Genomic DNA, 15397 nt, shown 5'->3' with positions numbered 1-15397 from the left:
CCGGCTTCAGGGCCAAGGCGCTGGTTTCCAGAGGCCGCCTGTGATCTTGAGTCCTGGGCGCTTCCTCCCATACCCCGAGCTCTGCCCATCACGGAGCTCTGTCCATCACCCCACACCATCCGTCACCAGGCCTCCATTAATTTCATGATAAATTCACAGCCGGAACTTGGGGCGAGTAGATGCGATGACTGGAGGTGGAGATTGGAGAATGTGAGCCCCGCCCAGTGACAGAGATAGCTGTTCCTGATTGGAGAAGGTAAGCCCCGCCCAGTGAGGAGCTAGATGTTCCAAAAGGACGAAGGGTCTCAGGTCAATCTATGAAGTGAGGGAACCTGCTTTGGGTCTTGGACTGGATAAAGCCTTCCCACCCGAGTTCTGCCCAGGGGCCCCTGGTCCTGGCCGCATCCTGGATATGACCGTGGGCCTTCCTGCTTGCACAGAGCCAGGGAAGCCGGCCGGCTCCTCTGCAAACAGCCCCTCTTCCTGGTGGAGGGCAAGTCACTCGCAGACCCGCACTCTTGCGGTCGCACTGTCACCGCCTTGAAAGTGTGCACTTGCTTTAACCCAGAAACTTTTTGGAAATCATACAGAAGAGAGAGAGCACTGCAGACTGGATTAAAGTGGCAGCTTGAAGAAATGCACTTCCAGCAGCTGCCCACGAAACCTCATTAACATAGCAGCGGAGGGCTAAAAATAGCACGGGTTCAGAAGCTGAGGATCAAAGCGCGAAAGTCAACAGCAACCAAATGTTGGAAAACAGAAACAGATGGATCGCCCACTTCCGGTTGTAGACAGACAGCCCTGAGGGCGTCAGCCCTCCAGCGATAAAAACATAAAACTTCAGCCAGTGACTACTTTTAAGTCAGCAGGCCGCAGAGGGTGACCTAAAAAAGGCGGGCGGCGACCTGGAGGGAGCAGACGAAAAACGAATGGGACTCCGTGGGTGAGCGCCCCCTTTCCCGGACTTTTCGTCGGAGAGCAGGCCACTCTGGGGCTCCCCGGGCAGCCACACTTCGGCTTAGACAGCTGTAGAGAGGACTTGGGGGATCTCCAACCCCCTGCAGGGTGAAGGAGAGATTCTGCGGCCGGGAGGGCGGGGCAGTCCGGGGAGTTCTGGGCGCAAACGCGCCATGCAGCCTGCTGGGGCTGAGAGCCCCTGACCGCGCACGGGCGGCCTGAAGTCTGAGCTGAGCCACGCTTACCGGCGGCCTAGGAAAAGAAACGCGTGTCTCCGGAGGCACAGAGCAGTCTCCCGCCCTGGTGTCGCTCGGTGTCTCTGGGCGACGCTGGCTCACAGCCGGAGGGTACAATCCAAAGTCAGCAACCTGAAGCGAACCCAACACAAGCGAAAGCACACACAGGCAGCTCCGCAGACCCTGTTGGAGAGGCCGACACCCTTCAACAGACACAAGTAGGTCAAATGGGTAAAAATGAGTAGAACTACAGACTTACTCTCTACTACAGCCAAAACCTGAACTACAAGTGCAGTTGACATGGCACACTCACCGAGATCCACCGTGTGGGGGCCAGTGGAATGAGACTTATTAAATATAAAAGGATTAAAGTGATATGAAGTCTATTCTCTGACCAAAGTGGTATTAAATTAGAAGTTAATTATCTTACATTATTAATTCTATTAGTACTTATATTAATGATAGTTAATCAAAAGCTGTGAATGTGTGCAAATTAAACATACTTCTATATTACTAATGTACTATATTAATTATAATCATTCATTATATCTCAAAAAGCTGTTAATGTGTGAAAATTAAACAACGTACTTCTAAATAATCCATGTCTCCCAGAAGAGTACACAAGGGGAATTTAGAAAAATCCAAATTAAGTGATAATAAAAATACAAAATATGACTTGGGGGTTGTGCTTAGAGAGAGTTTTATAACATTAAATTTTTAACGAAAAAGATAAATTAATGAACTAGTGCATAACTCAAGAATGTGTTAATAGAACAGCAAGGTAACCCTAAATTAAATGGAAGAAATAAAGACAACAGACAAATCAATGAAATAAGAAACAAACAAGAAAGTTGGCAAACCCTGAGCTGGGCTGTTCCAAAAAACGAGGGAAAGGAGCCGGAGCCCCACGATCACAGATCAGGGTGAGACGCTGCTGCAGAACCTACGAACTTTAAGCAGAAAACAAGGGGGTGTTCGCACAAGGAAGCCAGCAGAGGCGACAACTTAGGTGAATCGGACAAATTTCCGGAGAAACACGCAGGGCGCCGATTTGACACCAGAGAAAAGAGGCGATCTGAGCAGCCCTATGGCAGCCACAGAAGAAGATGGCACCCCTCTCGCTGCACAAACTCTCTCGGGAGTGAAGAAGGCAGGACCCTCTGCCAGGCCATTGTGAGTCCAGCACAACTGTCATAGGACACCGTGAAACCCCCCTGCCGCGGGACAGAAGCGCAGGGAAAACACGGCTCGAACAACGAGGCAAACTGCCTTAACAAAGCGTTAGCAAATGCAACCCAGCGACATGGGAGACCGTGACATGAACATGTGAGAATTATCTCAGGAACACGGGGGTTTGGCACAAGAAGGTCAATAAATATGCCGCACTCGTAGCAGAACAGAAGAAAGTCGTACAGTTATTTCAATGGACGCAGAAAGCATCAGGCCATTTGACAAAACCCAGCCACTGCTGGTGACTTTTTTGAGTCCTAGGAAAAACCGGGATTCAGAAGAAACGTCTTTAACCTGCTGAAGGCAACCACGCAAGCCTGCAGCTCCAGTTACTACGGAGCAGGTGGGAAGACAGCGTGCCCCCCACCCCACTCCCCCGCCCCCCCCATGCCGGGAGTGACGGCTGCTCTCACACTCCATGTGGTGCTGGAAGTCCCAGCCACGGTGACAAGCACACAGTCCAGAGCTTAGAAAAGGAGAAGAGGAGCAACGTGTTTCTAGGTAACCCCACCACTTACACAGGAAGTCCTAGGGAATTTGTGAAGCAATCAGCACCTAGCGAAAGACACCTGGAGCCCTGACCCGTGTGGCCTGGGTGGACGTAGTTCCACAAAGTCAAAGGTTTGTTGGTTCAACTCCCGGTCAGTGCACATGCCTGGGTGTCGGGTTTGGTTTAGGCTGTAAGCGTGCAACAGGCAGACAACAAGGGGGTGTTTCTCACACATCGATGCTTCCCTCCCTCTCTCCTGCCCCTCTCCTCTCTCTAAAAAGAATAAAACCTTTAAAGAAACAATCGTAAAATAAAATTTTTGAAATTCCTTTTGCAATAGCATCAAACATAAAATACTTAGCAGTAAATTCAGCAAGTGCAGCGCATGAAGCCCTTGTTCACCAAAACCCGAAACTCTCTCTGAGAGACAGTGGGTGAGACGCAAGTCTGGGAAGAGACACCCCAAGGTCACGGCTGTGAGCGCTCAGTAGTGTTAAGACGCCAAGTCCCCCAGATTTACCACGACCCCAATCAGAAGCACAGCGGATTTTCTGTAAAAACTCACAAGCTGCTTCTAAAATTTGTATGGAAATGGAAAGTACTTAAAAAGGCCAAAAACGATTTCGGAGGAGGAGAACGAAGCTGGCGGATGGAACCGCCTGAGGTCGGGACTTACCGCGGAGTGCGGGAACCGTGGCGGTGCCGGGCGGCGTGGAGCACCAACAACCGCATCGGGGCAGCCAAGCCGAGAGCGAAGGTCCCCCGGCCCAGGCACAGACCGTCCTCGGCAGCACCCAACTGTCGCCCAGCAGGCGCTGCTGGGACCACTGGATGTTCCAACGAGCACGACACTCGCGGGCAGGAGGAAGGGCGCCCTCCGGTTGGGGCGCATCTGTCCAGCCCACCCGCCCCCAGCGGCAGCACCTCCCTCTCCTGAAAACTCCCATTTCCGTGCGGTTTGACACAGAACTCCGCCAGAGGAGGTAAGAAGATGGAGGGTTTCCCCAAACAAGAACCCTCCGTGCCCCCCAGATTCTGCCCGGCTTCAGCCCCAAGGGCCCGGAACCGACACGGTGACCAATAGCCCTTTCTTTCTGATCTAGGAAAATGATTCTTCATAATTCCACAGACCATTCAAAATGGTTTCATTTCAGGCCCAGCGCTGCCTCAGTGGAAGAACAGTCACCAGCAGTGAATACCGTGTCCGAAACTGCGAGCCTGTCTGTTGCTCAGTTAGTGGAGAGACAGGTGTGTGCGGCCCACTCCTGGCTCTCTCTGACCGGTGCGGACCTGCCTCTCCCCCTCCCCCAGGGAGGAGGGGCCTCACCAAAGCTCCCCAGGCCTCTCCCATGGCCCTTGTCAGGTGACTTCCAGCCCGGACACCCGGGGAGGGAAAGGGCCACCGTGGGGCAGTCGGGAGTGAGGACTGGGCCGAGGAAAGAGTCTCCCACACCCCAAAGGGCAGCGACAGGCCACGGGTCCCTCCAGCAGGACAGCCCCGCATTCATCACAGACACAAACCGACCCTCTCCTCCCGCATGTTCAGTTGCATGAGCTGATCAGCCCCCATCTCTGCCGAGGGCTTTTGGGAAAAGGCCGTGTGAGCTGTACGCTGTACAGGGTGCTGTTCGGGAATCTCAGAAAGGACAACGCACAGATTCTAGAAAAGAGAAGGGGTCTACGAAGATACATCTAAAGAATCGCCAAAAGGCAGGTGACTTGGCAGGGTGATGGGAGGACCGGTCCTCCCCCAGTCCGCACCCCTCTGCTGGTCCCCAGCGCCTGCAAATGGAGCATCTGAGTAGCCTGTCCATCGGCTCACACTGACAGTGACCGAGGAGACCTAAGTCCATGGTCTCTCTGGGTGGATAAGAACAAGCAGGGCCGAGTAGACAGACCCTGTGCCCAGTCTGCCCTGAGGAGGGGCCCGGGAAAGGAGCAGAGCCAAGAGTGGGGACCGAGGGTCCTGCCCAGGGGTGTCGCTGTACCGGGTCTCGGCACGGCTCAGAATCACAAGCCCATTTATAGCTCAGGCTGGTGTGAACCGGGAGACCTGTCACCTGAAACAGGTGGTGTCCACACTGGGGCGCCGAAGCCCACCCCCACCACACAGAGGCCGGCCGGACCGAGACCCCGTCTCCTCTCCACACTCACACACGAGCCAACTTCCAAGTGGTGGTCTCCGACGAGGAACTTCAAGTCCAACACTGGCCTTGAAGTTGGACTCCAGCATCTCCACCCTGTCCCTGCTTATCCCCCTCACCAGGCCGCCCTGTAGGACGTTCAGGGGCTCATCACACACACACACGCCTGCCCAGGTTCCAGATGAGCTCGGGTCGTTTGCTGTGACTGGCACACAGCGATTTTCAGCTTCCCGTGCGGCTGCACGGCCCGCGGGTGATAGCGCCCTGCGACGTCCGATGGCTGTGGGCAGAGACCCAGAGGCCCGTGCTGCTCTGTGCACCGCAGACTGGGTGGCAGAGGCTGGCTTCCTTTTTGGATGGACAGCACACACCAGGCGCCAGGAGCCGCCACACTGCACGGAAGATCAGGCTATCACAGAACCCAGCAGTCCCGGGAAGAGGAAACAGGGCCCTGGGCAGGCTCCCGGGAGCCTTCCCACCTGCAGACCCATCAGGCTGACAGCCAGGGATGAACCGAGTGCCTGGAGCGAAACACCTGTTTCCCAGCGTCATGGCAGCCGCCCTCAGGCACAGCCACGGCCACGGCCCCGGTCGCCAAGGTGCCTGATGCCATTTCAGGGGCCAGAGGACTGCTCAGGGGGCGCCACCCCACTAACCAGAGTTGACAGAGGGCGCGTTCTTGGTGGGTGGCCCAGACAGAGCCCCGGCTGACAGATGGCAGGTGCACCGGGCAGCCTTGGCTGGTTGCTGTCAGGGCCAGAGCTGCTGTGGGTCAGGCAGCCTCTGGCCTGCTCCCGGCCAAGCAGTGGTTTTGGCAGCCGGGCCTCCAGCACAGCCTGCCAAGTTCCTTCCCTTCTGTTGTCCCCTCAAACCCAGCAGCCCTCCCTGCTGGCCATGCTGCTGGGAACAAGGTGGGGACAGGCTGGGGAGCTGACCTGCCCTGGTCTCAGCCTCAGTGCCTGAGCCCAGCTGGTGTCCCCAGGGCAGAGCCTGGAGGGGCGACCACCCACTGGCTGAGCCCCCACCCCGGCCCACCAGCCAGGGCAGCTCCTCCCTGCAGGGTATTTATTGGCTTGCCGGAGTTTTAATCCTGAGCGCTTATCTTCCCAGTGCCTCATGTGTTAATTTACCAAGCTGTCCTGCGTGGACTTGCATTCCGTTTTAATGAAGTTAAATTGGGCGAGTCTCTGAATGTAAATTAGGTTGTCTCCCAATGGAAAGCAATCGAGCTCCCCCCACCGATCCCAGCCACCCTCCATGCCCCCTGGACGTCCCTGCGTCCCCAGAGCCCCCAGTGTCCACCTTCCACTGGACAGCTGGGGGACAGTTGGAACCCTGCACCTCATCTGGCCTCCAGTGCTTCAAACCCTCGGCACACCTGGCCATTTGGTGCCTGGCTTTCTGCTTCCATTGGGCGGTTCCTGCCTCCACTCCCCGGGCTCCCTTCCTGGCTCCCTGGCCTGCTCACAGCTCCAGGCCTTCCTAGCTGCTGCCCACCCCCCGCCAGGATGCCCCCCTTTCCTCTGCGATGCCCGCTCTTATCCATCAGAATTAGCTCCAAGGGCCTCCGTCCAGGGGCCTCTGGCTGGAGCAGGCCAGGCCCCTCCACGCCCCGAGGCAGCCAACCCCGCTCTCCCACTGCACCTGTAATTAAGTGAATAACTATGTGTCTGTTAAACAAGGGCATCCGTTCCAGGGACCCCATCTCACTTCAGTGACTGTCTTCTCCCCCCTCACACCACACTCCACGGATGTGTCTTCCACTAACGACCACAACACAGGAAGATCCGGGCCAGCAGAACCAAGCACTTGATGAAACCAAGGGTTTCACTGAACTTGCCCGAAATCCCAGGATCCTGACGAGTGTGTGGACACACCAGCTCAAAGAGGCAACATGAACTCACATGGGGGGGGCCCTGGCAGTCCTGGCCCCCCCACAGGGTGAGTGCCCTAGGGGCCCATCTGTGTCTCGCACCAGCTGGCGCTGCTGTGAGAAGCCACGTTTGGCTCCAGTGAATTTTTTCGAAAACTCAATTCATTTGCCTGTTTCCTGATGGGTGATTTACGAGAGCACCTGCCCGCGCCACACTGAGGGTTCAGCGGTTTTTGAGCAAAAATGGCACGACCCCTGTACCCCACCCTCCCTACTCACCCTGAGCGACTTTTGTTTCCCCAGATGAAGAAGGTCCTCAAAGGCGAGCATCTTGCCGATGTGGAAGACGTGAAACAAAAAATGGCAGAAGCACTGAAAGGCATGAAAATGGACAAGTTCAAAGCTGTTCTGAGCAGCGGAAAAAGCATCCCAATAGGTGCATGGCATCCAGTGGAGAGCACTTTGAAGGTGACTGAAATCCATGCAAGAATCAATACACAATTTTTATGAGTAAGTTCTGAGCTTTTTGGGTCCCCCCACCGTGCACCTGAGGAGGGAGCCGCACCAGACCCCAGATTAAGGTCAGTTCCCGAAAAAGCACTAAGTTCCACTTCCAGAGCTTAGGTGGCGGGTGGAAGGGCAGCCGGTGAAATTCAAAGGAAGGGTTTGCTGGGTGCCTTTCGGCCACAAGACACCAAGGAGGCTCAGAAGGTCGAGTGGTGACTCTGAGAAAATGTGCCCACATCCGAAGCCCAGGGACCCTGTGAAGACCCCGGAGACCCCTGTCTGGGAGGAGCTCCCACCCACCACGGCCAGGACACCCTTGAAAAACGCGCCGCGTCCTCCTGGGGAGCAGCTTGTCCGTGTCCAGGGAAAGATACAAAGTCACCAGGGGCCCCGTCAGGCCGGGCGAGCGAGGGTGGTGGACACGCCGCTGCCCCAGCCGGCCCCGGCCTCATGAAGCCGGGTCAGCGTGGTCCAGAAGGCGCCAGGGGCACCCGGGGTGTCGGACGTCACGCTGGAGAAACCCTTCCCAGGAGCGCAAACGTCCCGTCCCAGCGGCTGGAGCCACTGCAGAGACCACGGCCCCGGGGCCTTCCAGGGCCTGGCAAACGGAGCGAGCGCAGTTGGGACAGGAGCCCCCACAGCTGCGGGGGCACCGGCGCCTCTCTGTGCAAGTTGGGTTTCGTCGAACTTGCGTGAGAGAAAATAACACTTATTTCCCCCACGCAAACACGCGTCTTTCAAGTGACAGTCCCCGCTGCCCGTAAAAAACAGAAGTCCGTTTACATCCAAGGAATACGCTCTCAAGCTCTGGTCTCGAGCTTGGCCTCTGAGTAAGAATTCGAAGAGCAAGTATGTGAACTGGATCTGATTCAGGGTCGGGGGCGAGGGGCCCCTCTCTGTGGTCAGTGGGGAGAGCATCTCCAGGTCGGGTTCAAGGACCAGGGGCGTCAGGAAAACCCGGCAGCCGGGCCCGGAGCGGGGCTGGTTACCCCGGATGGGGCCCCTGCCCCCTTCCACTGCAGCGAAGTCACTGCTCCTCAGAAGGACTCCTGCGCCCGGGGGACGAGGCTAATGACACGGTCCTGGCACTGCCTGCCCGTCACACCGCACATTTTCAAAATCGACTGATCCCACCGAGTTTGTGTTGAGAAGCTCCACACCCCCGCAGAGCCTGTGTGCGGCCCCTCCGGAGTTCCGCTGCCGTGGCTCCGCCCTCTGCAGGGGCCGTCCTTCCCCCCACCCTGGGACCGAGGGGGCTTTTCCACGAAGACGAGCTCCTGAGGAGGAAAATCATGTCCCTTTTGGAAACGCAGCGTGGTCCCCACTAGCCGACCTTGAAAGAACAAGGTCACGTGTGAGGTATAAAATCTAGACAACGTGACCGGCGTCTCAACAAATGGGTCGAATTCACGCATCCAAATGGGCATGGGTCCCTAAACACCGATCTATTTTTATTCTATTATCAGAAAAACCTCTTTGCCGGCTGCTTTCAAGAGGGCATGACACATTATTTTTGAACTGGCAGGAAGCCCTCCAAGGTGGGGGGCGACGAGGGGCCGGGGCCCAGGGAGCAGTGTGCGTGGCCGGCCTGGTGCGGCAGGGGAGGGCGGACGGGGGACGGGGTCCATGGTCGAAGGTGAGGCCGGTTTGTCCCGGGCCGGCACTGAGAGAGCAGGCGACACCGCTTCTCGGGGAAGGCGCGGTCCCGACTCGGAATCTCCACGCCAAACGAGACCAGCAGGAGTCTCCTCACATCGACCCTGGGGGACCCTGCGGGACCCTGCATTTGCAGCCGCCCCCACCCCCCGAGCGACAGGGGACCACCGAGAGATGTCCCTCGGGCCCGGCGTGGGCAAGCTCTGCGTGACCACAACTCTCCTTACCGGGTCGGCTGAAGACTCAGGAGGGTGGCACCGCCATGTCCTGGAGGGATTTTCAACATCCAGTGTGACAGGTGAATTTGCCCCACGACAGGACCATTCATTCTGAACAGAAGCCTGCCCCCTACTGGAGGGGAGACGTGCCCCGCGCCCTCCCCCCACCCTTCACACGGGAAGACCAAGACCCCGTGGAGGGGCCAGCCTGGCACTCGCAGACAGACGGGCGCTCGCGGAATCCCACAGAGCAGAACAGGGAGGCACAGAGTGGGGGCAGCTGCTGGGGAAGATGCTGGTCAAACAGTGCAAACTCCTGGTCCCACGATGGGTGATTTCTGGGTCTAAGGTCCAGCGTGGTGATCACGGCAACAGCACACGCTGTCCTCCACCCAGGGATTCCCGAGGGCGTAGGGAGTGAATGTCCTCCTCATTCTCCGCACACGCGAAGCGGCTGTTAGGGGAGGGGAGGGAGGGGTGCCGGCCCGCGCTGTGCAGGTGGTCACTCTGCAGCGGAGAGGTGTGTGGAATCAGCTGGCCACACCGCTTCAGTCCCCGCGGTGTTGCGTGTCAATGACACCTCACTAGAGCTGGAGGACAGTGCAGCCGGCCCGCCCCGGGCGGCTGTTCCAGAAACGCGGCAGAACCGTTGCTAGTGCTCAGTGTTGGGTGGCGCCGCCGGGCCGCCGAGGTTCAAACAGAGTAACTGGGTTTTAAAAACAGCCAACACACCGCTGGCCGGTACGGCTCAGCAGGATGGAGCATTGGCCTGTCACCAAGAAGGCACGGGCTCGTATCCCCAGTCAGGACACACACCTAGGCTGCAGGTTTGATTCCCAGCCTGGGCGCCTGCCATGCCCATTCCAGGCACGTACAGGAAACAACCAACCAACACTTGTCTCTCGTATCAGTGTTTCTCTCTCTCCCTCCCTCTCTCTCTAAAAGCAATGACAATGAGGATAGAAAAACAAAATTTAAAAATAGCCAGCACCGTCATGTTCTAAAATAAAGCAGCTTGGCATTAGGACATGCATCTGTCCGGGGACAGTTCCAGACGCCACACCTGGCCCCCGCGGCTGAGGCCAAGGGCACCGCCACTCAGCCACAAAGACATGGGAACCACAGACTGGGGCGAAGCGTTTTTATTTTCAAGCGTTGCTGTAGGAAACCGTGAAGAGCCCATATGTCACAGAGATAAAAGTGATTTAAGGTTGTTAAAAACGACTGTCAGGCTTTCTCTGGGAAGCCCTTGAGGATCAGGAGAAGGGAGACATTTCTCTTCAGCAACACGTCAGGGCCTGGAGCAGACTGAACCCACCGACAATTCCACCATCCAGGGCGTCCCCACACCAGTTCTGGAAATGGTCCCCAGAGACACCGTGTGGAAAACGCCTGGCGGTTTAGTGTCCCACGGCCTCATGTGGCTGGCACCTGCCAGCAGCCCTGCGCACCTTCAGCCACTGCCTCTGAGCCCGGAGACAGTCGGGCGCCCTCCCCACCCCCCAGAGAAGCCTGTTTGTTGTGGCTACATCATCGCAGAAATTCAGTGCCATATTGAAGTTCAAACCCTCCCTCGTTCACCAGGTTTCTGTTCTGTTCGCTGAAACTTGGGGCCGCTTCCAGCTGGCTGTTCCCACCGGGCACCTGGCCGCACGCAGCAGGACCCGTCGGCACCCACGCGCCCCCCTTCTCCGAGACGGGCTTTGTGACACCCCGGTGTCAGCACCGCAGCCCTCACTTCCGGTAAATCACGGTTGGAGCCCGTTCCAAACGCACGGGTAAGATCACACGCACTGCTCCGCGCAGCAGGCAGAACAAAATTAGGTTGAAAGCCCACACACGCCTTTCAGAGCCGCGTAGACACGTCGCCACAGCTCCGCCGCTGCGGCTCCCTCACCCCGCCTTGGTCTGGGGGCGCTGAGTGGGTTCTCGTCCCGCCCGGGCGACCACCAGTAAAAACCGGGACTGCTGCTGTAACCACCGCCTGGGGAGACTGCAGCCGACCCCCGGGTTTAACCACGCCCCTGCCCTTCACGGAGCCTTCTGAATGCTTCAGTCCACAAATCCTCCGGACGTCTCCCCTCGCCACAGCTGGGGACCCCGTTAAACAAAGGAGAAAGCTGAGGTGCGGGGAGGCCACACAGCCCGACCCCAGGGTCAGACGGGGCACGCCCACTAGACCGACGGCCCTCACTTAGGGTCACCCTGTTTCAGCCCCTTTGCCCCACAACTTGGTAGTCCCCTCCGCTTCTGATTCTTGGCCACGTGACTTGTGTGACCCATGGGACACACAGGGAGAAGATCCGACAGCTAGAGGACGATTACAGAGCAACTGAGTTTCCACCCCCCGCCCCCGCCTGCATCCCCGAGAGTCTGGCATGTGTGGGATGCAGACGTCCCTGCTGCTGCCATCAGGAGAGGGGTGGCTGTCCCCGCAGGGACCGTCCGAGAGCAACCAACCGGCCAGCCAGCCAACCGCAGACCCTGTGAGCGAACACAACCCAGACCCCCTGCTGGACGATGGGCCTGGGGGTTATTGGAGGGGAGACCTCAGGAGAGTAACAACCCTGTTTTGACCCTGTGACTTTGAGAGCCAGGGCGACATCTAAACTGAGGGGCTCACCCAGAGCGGGTGGAGGCTGGGCCCTGGGGAGAGAAACCGGGGGCGGGCCGGCCAGGCGGAGATCACGGCCCTGGCGCCCCCAGTGGTCACCCAACTGACCGAAGCTGCACCCTGGCAGGACAGCTGGGAGAGTTGGTCACCGCTTCCCCGGGCAGCGGTGAGCAGGGCCCTGGCCGTCTCAGCACAGAGCGCGCCTTCTCCCCGCCACCGCCTGCGGCCTCCACCTGCCGCCTCGTACACCGTGTAACCCTGCACCCCTTTGGCCAGCTCGGATTTGCCACCCCCTGCCATCTAGTACCCGCTGCCCTCAGCACTGTCGTGGACTCGGCTGGCTGCTCCCCCGGGAGGTTCCCAAGGCCACAGCCCTGGCCACCCCTGCGTCTGTGTCCCCGCTCCAGGCCAGGCCGAATGACCCAGGTCTGTCCCTAACCCTTCCCTGCCCTCTCTCCTGGAAACCCTGCCCCCATGACGGGCTGGGGGAAGAGCATCCTGGGAAATGTGGCTGCTGAACCCACCGGTCCTCCCACCCGAGCCAGGGGCCCCTGAGGGCAGGCCTGGAGCTACGGCCTCCATCACTGCCACCCTGCGGTTCACCACCGCCCACCCCCAGAGGCGAGGCACTCACGCGCACAGACTGGAAGGGGAGGCTCGCAGGTCTCGCCCCGGAGGCCTGCTGCCCCAGGCGGGGAGATCAGTCTGCTCAGCTGGGCGGGGCCTCCACCATCTGAGGACGGGCTCTGGGGGCTGGCGGTAGGGCCGGGGCCAGGGTCGGTCATCCCCCTCAAAAGAGAAACCGTTCGTGCCCGGGGACCTCAGGAAAATCCCTTTAGGGTCCCTTTCCACCACTCCGTTTCTAAATGGGCTAAGACAAGCCAAGTTGGAAAGGCAGTCCCGCTGGGCTGTGCCGGGCTTGCAAAAGTGCGGGCAGGTGACAAAGCTGGAAGGGCACTGGGCAGGGGTCCCAGACCACGGAGCACGGCCCCGGCCACTGACAGGCGGGCCTCTTTACAAAGGCCACGTGAGACACCCCCACAGATAAGCCATGTCGGCTGGAGTCCACAGGGCTCTGGGCTGTCACGGCGCGCCCCCAGAAACCATCAGCACTGGACAGTCCTAGAACTCTGTTCACCATGGCAGACCCCCAGGGCAACACCAGGGACGACCACGTCACCCTTGCTTGTTATGCTCCTGGTGAAACGGGGCGCAGAATTCAGGGTGCACAGGAAACTCCGGTGGGTGCAGGGAGCAGCAGAAGTGACAGGTTACTACAAAATACGGGCTACACCAGAGAGAAAGCTGTGAGATTTCAGGACCGTTTCGCGCTGGGAACTGCCGCGACCTTCCGAGCCTGCGCGTCACACGCCCACGGCGGCCCTGCTGCAGTGCGCGGCCCTGGCGTCTGCTGCTTGTGCGCAGCTGCGTTGAGGTGTCGGCTGCTTTAAGGGCAGGGAAAGCTTGTGTTAAGCAAGAAAAGCAGCCTTTGGGAAAATAAAACTACGGCATTTTTTCCGACAAGTTCCATAGCACTGACGGCACCGCTGCGGCCGTGACGCTGACAGTCACCTGCATCGAGCAGCGTTTTGCCAATGGGCCCCTGGGTCCCTTGTAGCAACTAGTCCGGAAGCTTCTGTTCAGCCGACAATGGGTCTACCCAGGAGCTGTCCCCCGGTGGCAGGACCAGAGGCAGACCTTCTTACCAGAGGTCCTCACGCTATTCCCACCCTGTGGCAAGGCACCAGGAGGGACACTGGGTTGGTGACTCTGAGCAAAAACACACATGACCCTCATTCCTGCAGAAATTAGAGGGGAGGAAGCAAACAGCCTCCAAAGGACCACATACCATCTCGCAGGCAGACAGCTGAGACCCTGCAAGAGGGGCGACTGAGGGGCCACCAGGACCTGGGAGCGGCCACCCATCAGTGACCGGTGGCTTCCAAACTCCCGTCGGAACCCGTCATTGTCACTGGGGCAGTGGGGTCTGTGCATCCACACAGAAAATGGTGCATCCGTGAACAGGAACACTGCAGCACCAAGCGGGTCAGTGCCCAGACAAGCCGATTCTCCCGTCGCAAACGCCAGAGCCTGTCCGGGCCCGCGTCGATGAAGCCTTCCCACCCCGCACGAGGCCCTTCCCTGCAGCCTGCATACCCCACCGACCCGCGGCTGCCCCGGCCCTGGGGAGGCCTTCGTCGGAGGTCAGAACTGACCAGTCCCTCAGTTTCCAGCAAGAGCGACACAGACCAGACAGCACCAGGGAGGCTGTGCCCTGAGCGTTAACGAGAAAGCCCGCTCTGTGATGTCATCTTGCCCTGGGGGACCAGGAGTCTGTTAGGGTCACGGGGACACAAATACACTAGTGTTGAGCCACAAAGTTAAGGGCCCTGTCATCCAACCTGAACGGTGGACACCAGTATGAAGGTGTAACTGTTCCCTCTATAAAAAGCCTGGTGCTCCACCTCTGAGCACTGGGGATGCCCGGGGCCATGGCGGCCCAGGAGGGACGAGCCCCTCACACGCGGGCCCAGCCCCTCGGTGCCGCTTCTCACTGGGGGGAGCCAGGCTCCTGTGGAGCACAGCTCACTCGCAGTCCTGGGTCAGCAGGGCTCGAAATGAGTGCGGGAGCCTGTTGTCGGCCTGAACACACACCCGTGCACACACGTGTTCACATGGGCACACGTGTGCACCCACACGCTGGCCCACGCACTCAGAGGTCACCGGGATTTCTTCTAAGTGGAAGGAGCCAGCGTGAGTGGGTTCCGCACAGCCGAAGGAGGGAAAGAGTAACACTAAAAAAATGTATGTTGAATTAACATGGTGTTTTGGGTTGGAAACCGCAGAAAAAGGGCGACAGCGGGAAACTGGAGAAATCAGGATAAAATATGGGGAGTGGTGGCGGTGCCCGAGCCAGCGTGGCTCGCAGAGCTCGGCGGGCACCGCGCGGCCACGTGGGGAGTGAGCACTCGGGCAAAGGGCACCCAGGTCCCTGCACAGTCTTGGTGCCTTTCTGGGAGCCTGAAACTACTCCAAAATAATACCTGCGTTTTAAAAAATATAAGTGCCTCTGATGAATTAAATTACAATTGGTGTAAATTCATCGTTCATTATGACACTCACCCGCTCACTCCCACACGGACCGCCGCCTCTGCGAGCTGCTGGGGGGGGCCACTCATTTGCTCGGATTTTAATAAACAGAGGAGAAAAATACAGCATCTGCCTGGCTGGTTTTGGTACCAGCTGATTTCAGGGGAATTAATCGGTTAATGAGGGCAGGGCTGTCTTCCCTGGAAGCCCGTTGTCGGTGAGTGCAAAAGAAATGATGGCGTTTTTAAATTGCCGCACTATTATATAACCATTACAGAAGGTGCGGAGACGGCAGCATCAGAAGCTTGGCACACGTAATTATTCTTTGATCCAACGACCGCGTCTGTAGAAACCCAGCGCCACTTAGACGCGTACGTAGCGC

At 58.3% G+C, this 15397-nt stretch overlaps 1 long non-coding RNA gene across 1 annotated transcript; it reads right to left on the bottom strand.

Moving 5' to 3' along the window:
* Positions 1-269: 269 nt before the first annotated feature.
* Positions 270-9793, bottom strand: LOC128627946 (uncharacterized). The gene is made up of 3 exons (XR_008392252.1): positions 9321-9793; positions 7210-7302; positions 270-1209 (listed from the first exon to the last, which is right to left on the bottom strand). It is a non-coding gene; the product is annotated as an uncharacterized LOC128627946 (long non-coding RNA).
* Positions 9794-15397: the final 5604 nt, after the last annotated feature.

Source organism: Artibeus jamaicensis, unplaced genomic scaffold, assembly GCF_021234435.1.
Source record: "Artibeus jamaicensis isolate MK-2021 breed Jamaican fruit bat unplaced genomic scaffold, CSHL_Jam_final contig_490, whole genome shotgun sequence".
NCBI lineage: Eukaryota > Metazoa > Chordata > Mammalia > Chiroptera > Phyllostomidae > Artibeus > Artibeus jamaicensis.
Note: the sequence above shows the minus strand (reverse complement) of the source record. Positions and strands in the feature narration are given on the sequence as shown.